This window comes from Chrysemys picta, chromosome 9, assembly GCF_011386835.1.
Source record: "Chrysemys picta bellii isolate R12L10 chromosome 9, ASM1138683v2, whole genome shotgun sequence".
Taxonomy (NCBI): domain Eukaryota; kingdom Metazoa; phylum Chordata; order Testudines; family Emydidae; genus Chrysemys; species Chrysemys picta.
The window spans coordinates 37,086,336-37,106,499 of record NC_088799.1 but is presented as its reverse complement, the minus strand read 5'-3'; the positions used below and the strand labels follow the sequence as shown (position 1 = coordinate 37,106,499).

Below are 20,164 nucleotides of genomic sequence, written 5' to 3'. Positions count from 1 at the left end.
GTCTCTAGGCATGCCATCTATCACCATGGTTCATCAGCTCTACGCATTCAAAATTCATTTCTTTCACAATGCTCACCAAATGTGGGCAAATCCAACCAAACCCTCAAAGGTATAAGACAACATTTATCCTTCTTTGGGACTTTCCAGTGTCCTCTCAGTGTTATTTCCTCCCTTTTGTCTTTTAGATATTCAGTACTCTGGGACAGGGAATGAGAAAATAGGGTCTTGTATGCCACCCAAGGACCTTATTGTTGCCTAACAAATTGTTGCTTAACAAATGACAATCACTAGCTTTTCAGATTTGCCTGATTTGAAAAAAAAAAAAAAAATGCTGAGTCAGGTGCAGTAGATTTGTCTTGCTGCATCTCTTAAATTATGCTGTTTACTACTCAGCAGCTGGAAGATTTAGTATGTGTAAAATGTTGCTAAGAAAAGTTGATTGCTACCTTTTAAAATGTTTTAAAATAGTTATGGCACTTACTACTATATTAATCTTAACAGGGATAATATCTTGCTAGCTGCATAAATTGGTTTAGTACATGCAGATCAATATATTTTCTTTGAACAATTTGGAAAGTTAAAGGATTTCTTCTTCAGACTTTTTAATTGTGCAGCAAACCACATGACATACTATGCAGTAACCTAAGAATAGTATCGTGTTACTGTATGCTAGTAGGCACAGTCATGGACCAGGATCCCACAGTGCTAGGCGTTGTACAAAGAAAAAGATGGCGGCCCCTGCCCCAAGGAGCTTACAATCTAAGTATAAGACAAGCGACAACAGATGGATACGGATAGACAAGGCAGTATGAGGATAACAACGTTACCTGCCGCATGGGGGAGTTGTGAGGATAAATACATTAAGAGATTGTGAGACTCCCATTACTATAGTAATAGCAGTCATGTAAGTACCTAGGAGGGGTTAAAATGGTGTGTTTATTTAAAAAAATGAAAACAAAGTGGAACAAATCTTCTGAGAGGATGGTTTAGACAGTTTGGAATTACATCGCAGTCTTGAGTCAAAAAACTCAGTTATATGTGAAAGGAAGAGGATACCATTTCAATACTCAATAGGATATGGGGGTTTATTCAACACATCCGTCTTCCTCCTTCCCCCCAAAAAAGCAAGAGACTATTTAAAACACTGGGTGGAGGCTGGAAAATTAGGTCAGTTGGAGAATGCACCATTTCACTGAACATCAAATATGATAGACGATAAGGAAATTTGTGGCAAATCTGCACCTGGTTTAAGTTGTCATAGCTCAATTAATTTAAATAGAGCTATGAAAATTTATACCAGCTGAGGCTCTGCCCGTTATATACTGGAAAACATGTAATTGTCCAATTTTTGACCCAACAGATTTGGAAATGTAAGTTATATTTAAATATACAGAGAAATTAAAAATTGTGCGTTTCCTAATGAACCACACCGTACCAAACATGTTAGGTGTATTTCCAGGATTCTACATCTTAGGGTTCTGAGATACCTTCTGTTCTTGTTATAGAAACTTGGATTCTAGTGTCATCTCTGTCACTGGCTTCCCATTGTGATGTCACTTAAGCTCTACACTAATTTCCTAATTTATAAAACGGAAAAGCTTTCCTACTCTCAAGAGGACGTAAAGCTAAATTAATTGTACAATGAACTAAGATCCTCGTCTGGAAGATACCGTAAGTACAAAATACTATTGCAGTGAAAGGAGCCCAAACTCAGTAACAGTCAAAGGTATGGCAGATATAAAGGAAGATTCTGCAAGAGAGACAGCCATCATTTCTCTGGCTGAAAGCGGGGCAAGTTACACAAATTTAGTATGATCTGCTGACTTGATATCTAGTTCTTTTAAAATATTTAAGATTGTGTTTGAAACAGTGCTACCTTTGCATATTTGCATAAAGCTATTACTTGTGTTGTTGCATATTTTAGAGTGACCTTGCAAGTTGTATTCCATCACTAAATAACAGTGACAACACAACTCTTGCATATTCTGTGAATGATAAGCAAAAGAACGTTGGTTTGTCAGGATCTAATGCACAAGCAGATCTGACAGTAGCTTTGTACAAACTCATCTGTGTCTGAGACCTATGATAAACAGGACAAATGATTTGCAGCTACAATATGGCATGCCCTTTCAAGTCTTGATCAAGAGAAGCCGCTGTACATTCAGGTATGTCAAGAAGGGTGTTCTGACCATTTATTTCCGTTTCACTTGCTACAGCAGATCTGCCAAAGTGAAAGGTGACTTGCACCTATACAACTGTATGATCATACCACTCAACATACAAAACTCTCACTGGTGGATTTTTTGAGCCCTTGTCTGAGAGTTGAGAATATAATTCATCTTTGTTTGGGATGTAACCCAGGATTCAAATATTTATCTTCAGAGATGAAAGTCTAGCAGATTAATGTTCTGTAAAACTTTCTGTAATATTGAATTGACAGACAACTCAAGTGTCAAATTCTGCTCTCAGTAACACCAGAGTAAATGCAGACTAACTTCATTGCTAGCAGGACTTTTACACTCAGAGAAGCCTCAAACATTGGACTCTAGTGGGATGCTGGCAGCAACTGAACTATATTGTCATCTTCACTAATATAATCAACTCCACCAGCACAACCGTATGGGATTTACAACTTTCTCAAACAGCGCTGGCATGATGTGCACAGGGATTAACTAACTAGCTTCTAGAGAGCTCAGTGTTTTAAGACATGCCAAGGAAAACAAAAACAAAAAAATTGTGCTTGTGCTCTTTTTGTTTATGATGTACAAAGACAGCCTGAAATATTCCTTTAAACCTCCATTAGAAATATGAAGGACCAGGAAGTCAAATCTAGCCCTTGCTGGTTTTGCTGAAACTACTCAGATGTGCAATGTTGCTTATGAGCCCTTATTTGAATAAACCCACTCACAGACCCATAGATTTTAAGGTCAAAAGAAACCAATATGATCATCTACTCTGTCCACCTTCACGTTGCAGGCCACAGAACCTCACCCACTCCTGAAATAGACCAACCTCTGGCTGAGTTACTGAAGTTGTCAAAGCATGGTTTTAAGACTTCAAGTTACAGAGAATTCACCATTTACACTAGTTTAAACGTGCACATGCCCTATGCTACAGAGGAAAACCAACCCCTCCCCCCCAGGATCTTAGCCAATTTGACCTGGGGGAAAAATTCCATCCTGACCCCCAAAATGTGATCAGTTAGACCCTTTGCATGGGGGCAAGACCCACCAGGCAAATACCTGGAAAAGAATTCTCTGTAGTAACTCAGAGCCCTCCCCATTTAGTGTCCAGTCTCCAGCAATTAGGGATTGGTGAAAAGATTAGGGAAAGACACCTCTTTTTACAAATGTTTCCAAGATATTTGCATTAACAAAAATTTTAAAAAGCACCACACAAAGCACTTGTAAACAGCCCCATTTTAATTAATCAGGCTATCTTGTAGGTTATCACTGATGACTTAATCCTACCAGTTTTCCATAGCCTCTAGGAAAGGCAAGACCTGAATTTCCAGTGTAAACAAAAACCTCACATCTTGCAAGACTTCATATGCATCATAATAAACCAGAGGCACAAGTCTTCTCTCACCTCCCCTCACTTCTCTGCAGATCCCCTTTAATTAGACCCCAAAAAAGGTGTTACTTGGTTCAAAATCCAACCAGAACTGAAGACCCCCATTTCAACTCTCTGGACCACCTAACAAAGACTCAAAAGTAAATTGGTATGTCAGGCTAACCTACCCCAGAAGCAACCACATGAATGCTCACTAGGAAATACTTGTGATTTGATGAAAAATTATTCATTTGAAATCTAACTATATTTTGACTCTTACCAGGTTATAGTCATGGTAGTGACCAGGCACAGGCCAGGATCAAAAAATCTGGCAGCCACACCATTCCCTTGAAAGTCAACAGAGCCCAACTATATACACGACGGAACAAACTACTGAAGCATCATAACCTCATTCAGTCAGGAAGTCTGACAGAGTGATCACAAAAATAATAAATTGTGTTATTTTCCATCTTTTCCCCCTTAATCTCTCGGACTTTTTTGGGGTGGGGGGGAGAGAGGGGGGTGTGGAAGGAAATCACACAAAGTTCATGTAAGTGTCACAGCCAGTGATGAAGATTTTTGGGATAATCTTCTCTAACCTCTCTACCACATTTCACATCCACATTGAGGTGTGTGGGAGAGGGAGATTCTGTTAGCGAAGGAGAAATTCACAACTATCCAGTCTGTTGCCTCTGATGGGATTCCAAGAAGATGCTGATGCTGAGAGCAAGTGGGGCCAGGTTTCAGTCTTGATGATATATGGGGCTTTGTCTACACTAGAGAATTAGGACAACATAAGGCAGCTTATGTCGATCTAATTATGTCAATATCTAGACTACAGACTTGCTTCCACCAATGTAAGGGCACATCTTCACTACCCGCCGGATCGGCAGGTAGCAATCGATCTATTGGGGATCGACATATCGCGTCTAGTGAAGACGCGATAAAACCGATCCCTGATCGCTCTGCCGTCAACTCCGGAAATCCACCGTGGCAAGACGTGGAAGTGGAGCGGCAGCAGTCGACTCGCCGCCGTCCTCACAGCCAGGTAAGTCGACTTAAAATACGCAACTTCAGCTACGCTATTCACGTAACTGAAGTTGTGTATCTTAGCTCGAGCCCCCCCCTCCCCCCTCCCGGTAGTGTAGACCTAGCCTAAGTGTCCTACAACACCGACATAGTAACTGCACCTCCATGAGAGGCATAGGGCTTACGTTGGTGTAGTTAGGGAGACACAGTGTCAGTGCAAATATTGCGTTCCTTACATCGGCTGTTGGCTGGAGCCCTGAAATTGACAAGAAAGCCAGCTCCACAGGTGGGCTGCTGCCGGGTCTCCGCTCCAAGCTGAGCTGCTACCCAGGCTGCTGGCTGGGGCTGCCCCCTGGGCTCTGCACTGGCAGCCCTGCTGCCCACCAGGGTCCTGGCTCCTCACCAGGAGCACAGCTGCCGACTGGACTCCAGGCCCGGATCTCCCCACCTGACGTGAGAAGCACTGGGCAGCAGCTGAGCTTCCGAGAGGGAGCTGCAAGCTCTGGCTCTCAGCCCCCCACACTGCTTCCATCAGTCCATGGAAGCACTCCTGGTGAGGACATGCATCACTGACAGGAGGAGGGTAATGTGGACATCAGCCACCACAGTAATTACTGAGGTGGCTGTAAGTCAACCTAACATAGGTTTACTTAAGGTTGTTGTGTAGACCTGCCCTTACGCTATATTAAAACAAAACAAAACCAAAAAAGACAAAACAAGGAGTGAGGATTCCTCCAGTAAGAACTAAAAAATGCTAGTATCTTTCTTTCCTAAGACAGCAGGTTGACTTAGTAATATTGTGGAGATCCTTCCAGTTAAATAAGCTAGGATTTAAAAAATAAATAAATAAAAAGCTTAATCTAACTGGATTAATTTGTAACATTTAAACCAATCACAAGTTCTAATACAAGCATAAATGGCTTCTAGTAACTACATACTGATGCATGCCAACATGTTAAATCATCCTGTGACTAGTTTTTAGAGAATGTTCCTTCAGAAACAAGTGTTGTAGCCATGTTGGACCCGGATATTAGCATAAGGTGGATGAGGTAATATCTTTTATTGGACCCTTGTGTGTCCCTCACCAACGGAAGCTGGCCCAATGAAAGGTATAACCTCAACGACCCTGTCTCATGTAGAAACAAGTTATTTCTAACCTGAATTATGAACAGTCAAAAAAAAAAAAAAAAAAAAAAAAAAAAGCAAATTTTAAAAAGTGGAACACATTTTGGAAACTACCTTTCCGGTTACATGCAAACTTTCCTTAATAAGGATCCCTCTGGACACCGACTACACACAGTGATTGTCACACGGGGGGTGGGGAGGATTTCTTGTTTTTTTTAAAAACACAGAATATTCAATAGATGATCAGGTTTATAAATGAAAGTGGTCATACAAGGTTAACTTTGGAGTCATGATTTGATTATCTTGACTGCATGCCTCTCCTTTTGGAGAGTTTATTTTTACTCCAATGTACCACAATGTTCAGTCCTGGTTAATCTGCTTTTTAAGTGATAAAAAATAAGACATCCAATAATGGAGCTGTCTCCACCAACCCTGTTACTGAAATTCTACAAAATCAGCATAAAAATTTATTAACCCAGGTACAATTAAACTCACCCATTCTTCCAGTGACAAAAACTGAATGGTACCTTACTTGCTCATGAAAATAAAATGTAAAATAACTTGCCAAAAGCAAGTTGGTTTTGGTCGTTAGTTTATTATTGTGAGCAGGAAGAATATTAAATGTACCAAAAAAGAGTCCATTCTTGGAAACACTACTATAATTTCTAGGTAGGAGACACAAGATTAAGAATGCATTGAATTATTTCTTAAGACCCTTTCTCTCCTCCATTCCTCAATTCAGGTGCTACTGGAGATTCCTCCTCACCTATCCCTGAGGGATTATAGCAGGCCATTCTTTATTACAGGGATGTAAAAGGTTTTGCAAAAAGGTGGGCCCTGCACCATGCTCCTGGTCAGGCTTGCAACCATTACAATGGAATTCTTTAGGAAAGTGCCCTCTGCTAAGAATGCTCTGCCCTCTCTTCCCATTCAGATAGAGTATTTCAGTGGTTCTCAAACTGTGGGAAGGGGACCCAAAATGGGTCACAGCACCACTTTAATGGGGTCATCAGGGTTGGCATTAGACTTATTGGGGCCCAGGGACAAAGTCCAAGCCCCACTGTCCTGGGCGGCGGGGCTCAGGCTTCAGGCCTCCCGCCCTGGGCTGAAGTCCTTGGGCTTCAGTTTTGGCCTCCCCACCTGAGCTAGCAGGGTTTGGGCGGGCTCAGGCTTCAATTCCCCTCCTGAGGTTGTGTAGTAATTTTTGTTGTCAGAAGAGGGGGGGGGGCAGTGCAATAAAGTTTGAGAACTACTGGAGTATTTAAAGCAAGGGAACCAAGTACATCCACAATAAAATAGAGAAGCCCCAGAATGGGCACAGAATTCATGTGATGAACTCTTGGAAAAACAATCTTGCTCAGAAAGTACCATTATTCAAATTGAAGTTTCTACATGTTTGTCTTCATCCCCAACTAGATTAAAATGCAGTAATCTAATCTAGCAATAGTAAAAAGCATAACCATAGTGGCTAGGGCCTCCTCTGACTAGTTAAATCTTTCATGGCACCATTGTGTATATACAGGAAAAGCAACAAGGCCAATCAGACCCCCAAACTGTATACTTCCCTCAGGGGACAAGGCTGACGTTCCTTCTAGTTCCTCAAAGCAGGAGTTCAGGTCTGAGGCAGCTATTTTGCTCTGGTTCTAAAACCTTTGAGACGTATGAACTAAACTGGTTACAGAAAGGCAAATAGTTTTCACTCTAGGTGATTTCCTCCCCCCCACTGACAGACAGCTGGGCCACAGCCCTGATTGGGGCTGCTGAAAAGAAAAGGCAAGCTATTTGTGCTGTATAATAGATCCAACCATTATTGTATAAAGGACCAATCGGTATTGTTTACCCAGTTGTGCCAAGGACTGCACAAACACTCAGGAACACATGGTGTTCATGGTGAAAAGCTAGGCTCCTCCAATATATTGGTGGCACTGGAATACATGATATCTCAACTGCTCTCTCTAAGCAGTCAAAAATTAAGGAGAGCAGGAGATGGGTATAAGTCGTGTGAGACTTCACTCAAAGTCTTTTGGCAAGGAACTACTCATCACAACGTTGTAAACTGTCTAGAAGAAATAATCAAAACCAACTTTGAGCTGCAGTTGTGAGAGAAGCATTGTCGTGCATGCAATCAGCAGCACCATATGACCAGCTGTATCAAAGGCTTCTAAAAGGTCCTGAAGTATAAGCATGAAAGTTTGTCTTGTTCAGATCCATAAGAAGGTTCTTAATCCATATCAGATGCATCAATGCGGTGTCCTAGACCTTCCACTGTAGGTACTTGCAAGCATAACAAAAACAAGATTTTTATTTAGGAGTGTTTTCTATGTACACGAAGACTTTTTATACCTCTGCTTTGTAAAATAAAAATCTGCTTTTGTATTATGTGAAAATGTCATCTGAAACATCCATAACTGAATATAGGGCAGGACAGGCATGCATTCATACAGAAATGCTAGCATGGCACTTATTTGTATTATGACATTACTGCCTTGGTTACAAGGCTACTAACTTCATTCGCAACAAAAAGCATATTTCTTTCTTTATACCACACCACAACTCATGTAGTACAAATTAATTCTTTCAAGAATGATTAAGATTACCCAATATTTCCCACTGTAAGGCCCCTGTTTTCAGTTGCTTATAAACTTTGCCAACTTTAATAGCTGGAGCTGAAATTTTCCATGCCAGAGTCTGCCTGAGGCGGATTTATTTATTATTAATTACTATTATTATTTCAGCCACTTCCAGGAATGAGGCTAAGCAAAAATACATTGTTTGGCCCATGTTATTTAAAAAACAAACAAACAAACCAAAACAAAAAAAACCTTTTCTTTTAAACGCTGTGGCGCCCCGATGCTTGATAGCAGGGGCTCTCCATATCCTCAGGGCCAAAAAATTCAAGTTCCTACTCCCCCTGTAGAAAAAAATAATGTGATCAGGTAATTAAAGATTGTGTCATAATGCATATGAATGTGGAAGCATATGCATGGGCAATCTTACTTCTGGCATTTCCTAATTTTTGAATTCTTGATTTTGAAATTATGGTGTTCTGTTAACAGTTTTTGTGTGTGTAATATGTAATTAGGGGGATGAGCATTACTGTATATAATTTGCACAAAAACCTGAAGAAATCAGAATATACAAAATAAGATTAGAAGATTTCCCATATTTGTCCAGCAAGATATTTTCAACATATCTAAAGAATATACTGTATAGTCTTTATTACATATGTAGCATTTTAGTACTGTGAATTACTATTCGGTACAGTAATCCATTCTTATACAACATACTTAATTTGAGGTTATGAAAATTTGCCTATATATACACACACACCAGCACATACATACACACTAGAGATGAATTCATGTGGCAAATATATTTTATATTGAATCAACATGTGGATATAGTTAATAGTCCCAATCCTGAAAACATCTATGTATCTTAATTTATTAAAATTCAATAGACTCCTCACATGTGTGTTTTCAGGTCTGAGTCCTAATATACAAATCTTGGCAATAATTTTAGTGTGTAATCTACACAGACTGTGTTCAAGAACCCAGGAGATTTACAGCTTTACCTTCTCCACCCACCCCCTCCCAAAAAGCCACATTTCAGTTAGCCTTTCAACAGAGCTCAGTGTGTAATCAAGTTAGTAGTAGATTTTTAATTTTTTGGTAACAGTTTCAACCGGTAGAGGGTGTGCTTGAACAGGCAAGGGAACCTGAATATATCCAGCTAGGTTTCACACACTGAAAACATTCAGACTTATCTTATGGAAATATCAAGAAAGTTATTTCTGTAATAAGATTCTCTCCTCATCTTGTAATGTTAGAGCTTTCAATAAATAAATACATAAAAAGGGTTGACTCTTCCATGTTACATTCCATCTCAAAGCCAAAAGAAAAAAAGCAAAATGTAGAATAATTTTACAGATTTTTCAACTTGTTCAGAATTGGTTTATGGTCAACATAGGCTGTCTAATCTACATGTCATTTTAAAGTAGGTATCCTGCAATGTCTGCTGTGAAGTTATTTCAAATTAAAGTTTTATGACTTTTGGGGTGAGGGACGTCTAATGCAATGCAAAAAACAGCAACCCTTTAAAGACTACTTACAGAGATGATTAATCTGTTTTATCCTCTTCTTTCCCAGGATATGTGACCTTTGATATTGAATTCTACTATTACTTACTCAGTTTAGTATACCAAGTTAACAGAAAATTCTTTGATGGTTGCCTTTGGTTTTCCCCCAATGAATACTAAAAGGGCCTATGTTATGCATGTTTGTGATTAAGCAATCAAAGCTGTCTAGACAACCCTAAATAAGATTCCCTAGAAGAAAAAGCCTCCACTGGGACTCTCTCTTTTTATCCAATTGCTTTATACTATTTTATCAGTGTTAAAAAGACTGGATGGCTCATGGAACTGTTAAGATACTGAGAGCCTTTCACCTCTAGTTACACAAGTTCAAATCTAACCCAAGCCAGCCCCGAACGCAAGCCTCTGTATATGTTGTTGTAGCCATGTTGGTCCCAAGATATCAGAGACACAAGGTGGGTGAAGTAATACCTTCACTGGACTGTTCAGAAGTTGGTCCAATAAAAGATATTACCTCGTGCACCTTGTCTCTTGCTAGGCAAGACATCCAAGTAATCAAAAAATAACGGAATCTGGTTCATATTTACTTTATCCATGGCCAGTTTACAGACTTATCAAATAAATTACTTTTCCACATTCTAGTTGGTGTCTGCATTATGTCTGACTGTATGTTCTACATGGCTCCCCCTCGCCACAAATACACATACCAGATGCAAAGCATGATATACCTGTTCTACAACAGTTGTTGAACTGCTGATCATGACCATATCTCAGGACTTTAGATGTATGCTAAAACCTGTGTAGACTGTTGAGACATTACCTATTTTACCTGTTGTTACTGACAAACAGTAGGAACAGCAATATTTCTGCATATGCCCCTATGTGAGATTGACCATTATTTTGAAGCCTTATGTAATTATCTTTTGTTGTACTGGCATGAATTTACCTCATCACCTAGCTGATGTATGTGGTGTAACATGTAAGCAACCACCCATACAGATTACTGTAATCTCCACCAGTCTGAGTGAGAAAAGTCATAATTTTAAAGCTCTTGAATACCTTAGTAATGGATCCAACAGAAAAAAAACAAAATAGATTTTGGTGGGGGGCAGCTTGTGTAACATCTTAAAACGGCAGTTTTAACCTGTCCGTTGTGAAGATCTCAACTGCTCTTATTATTAGCAGATGCTCATTTTACACCCAAGTTTACTTATGTACCGAACACCTGCTTTCCCTATTTCTCACTATCTTGCCATCAGAAATGCTAAATCTTGGAACTTGCAAATTTTACACACACAGGAATTCATTTATTTAATCATCTTGATCTCCGGTTTGGGCTGTTCCTTATTTTCTGTGTCTTCAGAGTACATTTGGTAGTTCCACAGGTATGCAGCTGTATTTTGATCACCAGTATATGCACCAAATTCTCCCATTCCCCAAATCACACACAGTGTTGCTATATACATCTGCTTACTGCTTGTGAGTAGTCACTACACAAAATTCACAGGAAACCTTTTTGGAGGGGTCAGAGGAATACTCATAAGAACATTGTTTTTCTTTGCTATCAACCTACTTTCTCCAAGATTACAAGGGGAATTAATTGCTTGGATTTATTTTTGAAGAGCAGCCCAGGAATACAAAGCCTGTTTAAGGGGTAAAAGAACAGTATGACAACAAACATACGGTTATGAGGAGATTACATCTTGGGGCCTCAAACTTGAAAGTGGCCCATTTTAACAAGTTGAGAGTATCATCTCAAATTATTTCCAAAACCATGTCAGAGATACCATTAGGCTTGCTAACTTATTGAGTTACATAAAACAGCTCCTTCTGCATTTACACACTTGCTTCTCAAGACATTACTGGCTACTGTGAACAAAAGCCAAAGGGCCTGATCCTGAAACATATCAAGCATCCACAACTTCCACCAAAATGAGAGTGTTGAGGATAATCCATATCTATCAAGATAAGTAGAGCCCTGTGTGGATACAAGATTTGTATCCGCATCCGATCCACAAACATTGTCTGCGGATATCTGCAGGTCTGCAAGGCTCTAAAGATGTAAAACAAAGGTACTAGTTAACTACAATTTGCTATTCTGATATACACTCGGGGTCTCTCTTTTGTACTTAATTAAAAAAAAAAAAAAAAAAGCATCATTTACCCAATTCCAGCCAAGATAAATTCTTGTCTTCTTCCTTCCCAAATTTCACCCCCACCAGCTCATCACCTGCTTAAGTTAACTCTGTACATAAATATATTGCCACCTTTGGGAAAAGAAAGGTTACTCGAGAAGAGTAACTTTCATGGTTGTCAGAGTAGCAGCCGTGTTAGTTTGTATCCGCAAAAAGAACAGGAGTACTTGTGGCACCTTAGAGACTAACAAATTTATTAGAGCATAAGCTTTCGTGGACTACAGCCCACAGATATGCATCCGAAGACGTGGGCTGTAGTCCACGAAAGCTTATGCTCTAATAAATTTGTTAGTCTCTAAGGTGCCACAAGTACTCCTGTTCTTTTTTCATGGTTATGCTGCAGTTTCTCCACCGGTGTTCTCTTTCTCAGCGTAGAAGACAGTCAGTGATTGAATGACTGCTTATGATACTAAAACTAAAGAAACAATATCTGACAAAATATTCATTAGGGAAACAAACAACACAAAACACCCCAGCCCATGTCTGAAATTATGATTAAATCTCTAGGTCTGAAAGGGACTTCCTTCACTGCTAGTAGACCCGGTTCTTTAATTGGCTGAAGGAGTTGCTATTGAGCAAGTCAGACCATAAGAACGGCCATGCTGGGTCAGACAAAAGGTCCATCTAGCCCAGTATCCTGTCTTCCGATAGTGGCCAATGCCAGGTGCCCCAGAGGGAATGAACAGAACAGGTAATCAACAAGTGATCCATTCCCTGTTGCTCATTCCCAGCTTCTGGTAAACAGAGGCTAAGGACACCATCCCTGCCCCTCCGGACCAATCCATCCATCACTGGGTTGGACAAGTAGCCTCTTCTGGTTCAGGGAGTGAGATCTGGCACTAAACTCACATGAAAGTGTAGAGCATTAGGCCTTGTGATTTAATTTTAGGGCATTTGATTCCTGGAAGTTTGGTTCAAAAGCTAAGCAGACACTATCTACTTTTAAAAAAATAAAGCATTAAGAAGTACCCCAAGTCATGCTACACTTTTCTTATATTACTATTGTTTATGTAACAATTTATGCAAGTGGGTGGCACTAAAAACAGCGGAAAAGACTTTGGAGACCAGGATAATCTATTCAGTTGAACTACATACTTAGAACTTGCATAGTGCTTTATATTTTCAAAGTGTAAGTCAAACTTCAATCTTTTGTTAAAAGCCCATTTGTTAATATTTGTTCCTATATAGTTTAGTTCGTTAGTTGGTGTGGGTGGGAGTCGTCAAAACTATTTATATTTATCAATAAATATGCCAAATAGAAGATGTTCCACCTATTCCCCAAAACATTAATTGAACAAAAATTTCTCTGGAGAATTTGGACAGCTCTATACAGAAGAGGTGGTCAGAAATCTTTAAAAACAAGAACCACACACATAAAAGGTCTTGTCTGTTGCATGGATAAAGATCACATGGCATTTTGCATAAGATTAAGGATTTGTCCTTGTGTTATTGGCCCAAGATTTCCCCTGTGCACCAGTTGGTTATTGGCCTCCATCAGAGAGGTGGCTGCCCAACACTTCAATTTTGTATGGATTCAATTTTAAATTCTTTTTTAAAGAAAAAAAGCTTTTAAATTATTATTATTATTGAAGATGCAGATAAATATTTTAGACAAAAATGATTTTTTAAAAGTGTACCAAAGAATAATCTCACATTTGGGAGCATTCAGTTTTTATCCAGTCTATCATTTGGCATATACAGTATACCCATAGGTTAACTGAAACAACATTTTATTAGAGTGTTATCCGGATAGACTAGAACAGTTTCCCACATATCTCCAGCTCAGATTCTCATCTATTTCCAAGTATAATCAGAAAAAAATATGTTTCCCTCCTGCTTGTACCTCAGAGTACACCTCTGCTCTCATTTTTCTATTTTAACTTTTTAATGCTTCTTTAATGGCAATGATAGTGTTCTAAAGACACAGTACAAATCTTACAATGCAGCTTTGTATGGTGGCTTGTACTAAGTGTTTATCCAATAGCTCCCTCTCTTGCCCTTTCCTAAAGGGGTCCTATTCTCTTCGTCCTTACATCTGTTTAAGACCAATATAACCCCATTGGTTTTAGTGGGGTTCCACTGGGAGTCAGTGAGAACAGAATCAAGCCCATAGTCTTTTATGGGCCTCCTTACTGTCACTATTCTGATATTAGCACCAACACAGATGTTCAGCAGTGTTTACCAGAGACTCTCTACAAGCAATTTTCCACTGTTTTCAACACTGACAGTGGCTACAGTGGGTGTAAAGTAGACAAAGCTCCCATGCGGCTGCTGGTGCTTTTACCCCTATGTCACTGTGAGACCATAGGTGCTGGAACTAGGGGTGCTGGGGTGCAGTGGGTTCCATCAATAACAGGGTTTACAGCTGGTTCAATGGTGGCTCTCAACACCCCCGCAATAAAAACTGTGCCAGCACCGCCATGTGAGGCCACAGAGGTGACAAAAAGCAGTGGCAACTATAAGCACCTCGTCTACACTAAGGCTCCCACTGGCGCTACCCTAGCGCCAGCCACCTTGCACCAGCAGGGGGCGGTGACGGGGGATAGGAAGTGGGGGAGGGGGGAGAGAGGTTCCCCCACCGGAGGCAGGCGATGGGCAGCCCCTCCCGGGGCCACGGGAATCCGGCAGGGGAGAACAGGACCGCGCACCGGAGCGGCGGGCTCAGGGGACGCAGGACCCCAGGAATCGGGGGGGAGGGGGGGCGCCGGCTGCAAGGAGGCGGGTAACGATCCCCGCAGTATGCTCAGCGCGACCCTAGGGCACCGAGAAAGCCGCCTCTCCGCGCAGGACCGCGCCCCCCCCCCGAGGCTAGCAGCGGGCACTGTCCGGAGCCCACGCACTCACACAGGGGGGTGGGGCCTCGGCTGCCCCAGGGCCGGGGTGGGGCTCCCCGAGCGGGACGCTCACCTACTCTCCTTGCTGCGAGTGCCCGGTGTGCGCAGACCAGGCTCCGGCGCGACAGCTCCGGTCCCTTTAAATCCCCTCAGCAACTGAGCACCGCCGCTGCCGCGCTTGGGATTTATCCCCGCCCGCCCGCTGGGAGCAGGCGGCGCGAGCAGAACCCCGCCCCAATCCTGCCCTCTCGGCCAGACCCCACCCCCACCGAGACCCCGCCCTCCGCCCAGACCCCGCCCTTTTCCCGGACACCCCCGCCCCAACCGAAACGCTTCCGCCTACCCAAGCCCCGCCCCTTCCGAGGGAAACCGCGCCCCCAGTCTCCACTGGTCCACACCTGGCCCTCATATTACCCTCACCCCCTCTGAGCCAGGCTCGTCCTTTCCGAGACAGATCCTGACTCCTGTTCTCTTCGCAAACATCACTTCTGAGACCCCCCAACCCTTCCAATAAACATATTCCACTCCCTCCCCCACCCTCCCTTGCCACCCAGAAACAGCCTGCCCCCTTGTGGCTTGCCCCAAACTCCCCCCTCTCCCAGTGCCATATTAAGATAATCTGCAACTTCCTCCCCCCACACACATACCATCACCTTCAATCCTTGCTTGAGGTAGCTGGAGCAGGGACCATCACTGCTGGTCTGGGGAGGCTGCAGTCTGACCTCACCTGACCACTGCTCCTGGGCTGCAGTCTGTCCTGGAGGAAGGACTTGGTATCCATACACCCAATGTGAAGGTCCCTGCTCACATCTCTCAAATAGAAACATGATGCGGAGTCAGCAAGCAAGCACCCACACCCACCCAAGAGCAGCAGGTTTCAGAATATAAAACCCTATATCCTTGCCCACCCCTTTTCCAAACTTTACCCGTTCCCCCATGTTTGTAGTTCTACAGTAGAGCAAGAAGTAGGGTGATCAGACAGCAAGTGTGAAAAATCGTGACAGGGTGCGTGGTAATAACTGCCTATATAAGAAAAAGACCCCAAAATCGGGAGTGTCCCTATAAAAAGGGGACATCTGGTAACCCTAGCAAGAAAGAGCAGAGGGATTGAAGCACATGGGCAATATGGGAGCTCTGTAAACTAAAACTCAAAAAAACCCTTACATTACAGTTGCTAGGGAAAATTTGAAAATAGACTCTAATAAAATGAAGAAACTTTAGGAGGTAAAATCTTCATTAGTGCCCCCAATCTGTTCTCCTTCCCTACCCATGACATTGCTATACCCCACCCTTACCAGACAGAGAAAGCAACCACCCACCTTTTCCAAACTCCTCTCCATTCTTCACCTTCTTGCTTGTGTGAGAGGTTACCCACCTTTATCTCAGACTCACCACTCCACCTACATGGGAGAACCCCAACCCAAAATACTCTCCCCTTTTGCCCGGTTGAGAAACCCTCAGAGCCATAACTAGGTATTTTTGCGCCTGAGGCAAGAATATAAAATTGCACCCTCCCTCAGGGCCGGCTCTTCGGTGGCAATTCGGTGGCAGGTCCCTCAGTCCCTCTCGGAGGGAAGGGCCTGCCGCTGAAGAATGAATGAAGCGGCGGCGGTAGAGCCTGTGATTTTGGGGGGTCTAACTCATGATTTTTGACTGCTTGGGCTAGTAATGTTGCTTCCAAGATGGTCTTTGGTTCCAGTCCAGTTCCAATCCAGAGAGGGACTCACAGGGGAGGGAGGTGCTGGATATCAGCATGTGTCCTGAGAATGCTGGGAGTTCAGGTTTGCAGGGCAGGATCAGGGGTGGCAGGTTTGTAGAAATTTTGGTGGTGCCCAGAACCCGCCCCCATCCAAACTCTGCCCCCCCACCTGCCCAAGCTCTGGGAGGGAGTTTGGGTGAGGGAGGAGCTCTGGGGTGCAGGCCCTAGGCTGGGGCAGGGGATTGGAGTGCAGGCTTTGGGAGGGAGTTTGGGGATGGGAGAGGGTACAGGTTCTGGGAGGGAGTTTGGGGATGGGAGGGGTGCAGAGGGATGGGGGTGCAGGGGTGAGGGCTGTGAGTTGTGGCTGCAGATGAGGGGTTTGGAGCATGGGAGGGGCTCAGAGGGAGGTTTGAGGTGTAGGAGGGGCTCAAGGCAAGAGTAGGAGTGTGGGGGGTGAGGGCTCTGTTTGCGACTGGGGATAAGGTGTTTGGGGTGCTGGAGGGGCTCAGGGCTCGGGCAGAGGGTGCGGTGTGGGGGGGTGAAAGTTCTGACTGGAGGTGTGGGGTCTGGGGTGAGGCAGGGCTGGGGATGAGTTTGGGGTGCAGGCAGGCTGCTCCAGGATAGCGGCCAGAGAGGATGACTCTCCCTAGCCCTTTCCCTGCCGGCAGCAGTGACCTCTAGAGGAGGAGTCCCCCTTTCCTGCCCCCCCCCAGCAGCACAGTCACCCCCACCACTGTCACTGCATGTGCTCCTAGGGCCCCTCTCAGGTCCAGGAATCTCCCTCACCTCCCCCGTGGTGGGTGCCAGAGGGTGCTGCATGCGCCTCCTCCCCTGCTGTTGCCCCTGACTGTAGCCTCACTGGGGATGAGGGATGGGGCTGACTCCTTGCCCAGCATGGGGCAGGAGCAGTGACTGCGGGCGGGGGGTCCCCCTGTGCTGGTGGAGGGTCCCATTGGAAAATGAAAGGGTCTGAGGGGGAATGGCAGGCTCAGAGTCAGTCTGCCCTGGCAGTCGAGTTGGGGGGCACTAGGACCCTGCGGCAGCAGTTGCTGCAGGGAGGCAGCATGGAGCTGTAGGGGAGAGACAGGGACTTTTTGCTCTCCGGCTAGGGAAGGCGGGTGGGGGGGGGGGGAACAAGTCGCGGCCAGGGGACAATCGGGTGAGGCGCGGGGGCAGCAGGTGGGGCTGGGGGGGGGGTGATCACCCGGGTTATAAATATCTCCATGCCAACGGCTTTTTTTTTCTCCGCCGCTTTGTGCGCCCCTCAGCTTTATGTGCCTGAGGCAAGTGCCTCACTCCCCTCACCCTGGCACTGGAAACCCTATAGACTTCTTCCCCTCATGCCTGTGTGCAGTCACTCCACTCCTGTCCTAAATTCCCCCATCTCTAGCCTCAGAGAATCCTCCTCGGTCCTGGCTTGTTCCCAACTGTTCCCCTCTTGTCTTATTAACTCCCTTACTTTATTTGCAGGTAATATTATCATTTCCCCTCCCAAAACTTTTCGTCCAGCAGTGAATAAAACAAACACACATACACTTTGTATGCAGAGTTGCTGTAGTCATGTCAGTCCCAGGTTATTAGAGAGACAGTGGGTGAGGTAATATTTTTTTATTGGACCAACTTCAGTTGGTGAGAGAGACAAGCTTTTGAGTTTGCACAGAGTTTGAAAATAGACCTGAAGAAGAGCTCTGTGTAAGCTCCAAAGCTTGTCTCTTTCACCAACAGAAGTTGGTCCAATAAAAGATATTACCTCAGTCACCTTGTCTCACACATACACTTTGTCAGGCTAAGACACTCACCCTGGGTGTGTGTGTTCAGTCTCATGTGTTCTCTGTCACAGGTGCTACTGTTACTGCCTGGATCTGGCTAATTTCATGGTTTGAGGGGGCTTTGGCCCTTCCCTTACATTTTGATGGCATCTATGGCACTGTGACAAGGAGGAAGTATTATACTGGGAAATGTACATTAATCTTAACATTGGCTGACAGCCCTGAGGATCCTGACAGCCCTGTTAATACCACTTGGGTCATTTGCAAGCTAAACAAATAGGCATCGTATGAGTCTGGTGGAGTGCAACAGTCATGGTTACACATTAGAGCTGTTTGAAAGTTACAATTTTTTTCATTTTACAGGCACAGCAAAGGAGATGTAGCCCAGCAAGAGAGGAACAAAGGTGCTTTAAACCATCCTTATGCCCTTGGGTTTCTGTATTGCTCTGGAAGCCAATATACAACCCAGCATAAACTAGGACCGCCAGAGGATGCTTTAATTTATCACAGCCTCCTTAGGGTTGCTTATGGACTGTTCCACAGTCTGGAGCAGCTCAGAATCTCTGTACCAGTGTGCACTGTGAAGAATCTCCTCTCTGAAATGCCCCCAGTTCAGAACAACTGAGGGGGCAACCAGTGGAAAGGCAGTAAGGACTGGGATTTGGGGACAGAATGTTCCATAATGTTTTGCTTTATTAGCAGTATCAACCCAAATGAGTATTTTTGCAAGTTTTCAATACAAATACCACCATTGTTCAATACATAGCCCATTTTTGCTTATTTTCACTCAGAAATGCTCTTCACTCCTCCAAAATGTGCATACTTTAGTGACATTTTCTGCAAAAATGGACCCATTTAGAGGAAAATGCAAAAACCCTTGCATTTCAAGTAGTTTGACATTCTCAAACTCTTTCTTCATATGGACCAAATTTTAATATAGAGATAGTCTCATGGATGCATTCTGCTCCTTCTATGAGTGATCATGCAGACCCTTTCACCTTCCTTTCATGATTACAGAACATCCCTGTGAAAACTATGTGGAACACTAATATGAGGAATGTATTTTCAGTAACACTTTAATGTGTTTTAGCTTTTGGGAATAAGGAGGAGGGGGAACCAGAACTAAGTGACTGGCCAGCTGTGGATCCCTAGCAAGTACCCCATACTCTCTGAAGACAAACCAAGTTTAAATATCCTCAAACTTTGGCAAAGTTTGGATCTGAATCCAAATTTTTCACTCTAGGTCTGTTTCTAGTTTAAACACAGATGTTGACATGACCAAGAGTGTTTCCACCAAATTAGCTTGAGATGGTTTTCAGTTGTATTTAAAACCCAGTTTGGGTAGCACAGCTCCCAGCTCACTGTAAGCAAAGCCTTGGAATTATGCTGCCAGAAAGCAGCCTTCTTCCTTCCACTTTCTGGTTGCCATGGTGCACTGTCAGTATAAGATCATGTAGAAGAGGGCAGCCACCTCTAGCCCAGATAAGTAATCACTATTTTTCTAATTAATTAATGGCCTTATATAATTGTACTTGTACCTCTTGTCGAGTAAAGTAAATTATTAACACGTGCAGGTATCTAAAGAAAACATCATGCATCACGCCTGTTAGTTATTGTGTATTAGCACTAATTGATTTTGTATGTAGGCTAAAATTAATGAGCCCAATCCTGAGGTCCTTACTTAGTCAAAAGACTCCAGTGACATCAACAGAAGTTTTGCCTTAGTAAGGATGAGGGGATTTCACCCTGAATTTGTACATAGGTCTGAATTGAATATATGGCTTGTTACTATTTGAATTCATTCATATGAAGGTACTTATGTTTATATTAAATTTTGGTGCACATATGTATATAAAAGAAAACTTCAT

General features: G+C 43.2%; 1 protein-coding gene across 4 annotated transcripts in view; it reads right to left on the bottom strand.

Moving 5' to 3' along the window:
- Positions 1 to 15,128, bottom strand: part of SERPINE2 (serpin family E member 2) — a 39,597-nt gene extending 24,469 nt beyond the window's left edge. Inside the window, exons 1-2 of one of the 4 annotated variants that reach the window (XM_042853587.2) lie at positions 14,902 to 15,073; positions 8,529 to 8,617 (exon numbers count right to left, since the gene is read on the bottom strand). The gene's annotated coding sequence lies outside the window, so the exon portion shown is untranslated. Of the gene's footprint in view, positions 1 to 8,528; positions 8,618 to 14,838 lie in introns of all 4 variants that reach the window. The other 3 variants (XM_005282555.5, XM_042853588.2, XM_065558025.1) reach the window with 3 other exon arrangements.
- Between the last annotated feature and the right edge of the window lie 5,036 nt (positions 15,129 to 20,164).